This window comes from Seriola lalandi, unplaced genomic scaffold (genome assembly GCF_002814215.2).
Source record: "Seriola lalandi dorsalis isolate HSWRI2012SDOR001 ecotype SW California unplaced genomic scaffold, Sedor1 jcf7180002054950, whole genome shotgun sequence".
NCBI lineage: Eukaryota > Metazoa > Chordata > Actinopteri > Carangiformes > Carangidae > Seriola > Seriola lalandi.
This window is the reverse complement of record NW_019525501.1, coordinates 126,969-127,739: the sequence shown is the minus strand read 5'-3', so window position 1 is coordinate 127,739 and position 771 is coordinate 126,969.

Below are 771 nucleotides of genomic sequence, written 5' to 3'. Positions count from 1 at the left end.
CAGCTGAACAGGGTAACTGTAATTTCCATCAATAATGATGCACATGTCTTTCAAGTCCACAAGCAAACACCAACTAATAACATGAACATTTAAGATGTACTTTATTTCACTAAAAATAATATAATCTGGTTTAATATGTACATGGAAGTTAAAATCAAACATTTTGAAAGATCAGCTTATTATTTGACATTTAAAGAGAAGGCGGATATATTGAACTGTTATGGACAAATGCTGCAAATTAAACTAAACTTGTTTCTGTGGGGAAAGGTACAGTAGTTAAGGTTTTCCAGGCCTGACAGATAGAGGTAGGTAGCATTGGGCCCCAGTCAGGGCCAGAAACCTGAGAAAACACACAGACACACCAGTTACCCTAACCCTCCAGAAATCAAAATATACATGAATGTACAAACAAACCCATGTGCAGGCACATATACAATATAAGTCTATACAAAAACCAAGTGTGTTTGCCCAGCGAACTGTCTGTCCTGTGTGCTCTCTTAGACTTAAATATCTGAGCTGCTTTAATCAAAGCCAATCAACCACTTAGGTGCCCGATAGCCAAACTCACCAGCAAGATGCTAATATGCTACACGTCATGTGTCTGCACTGCAAGTAAACTGTGATCTTGGTAGCAAAGGTACAGAACAATGTGTTTTGTGATAGCACTTTGTAAAAACCTGAATTACTGTGGTGGGTTTTTTTTTTTTGTTGTTTATTTTTTTTTTTTTTAACTGTTTAAAGGCTGTGAGGCCACAAAGATGTGTGTTGCTT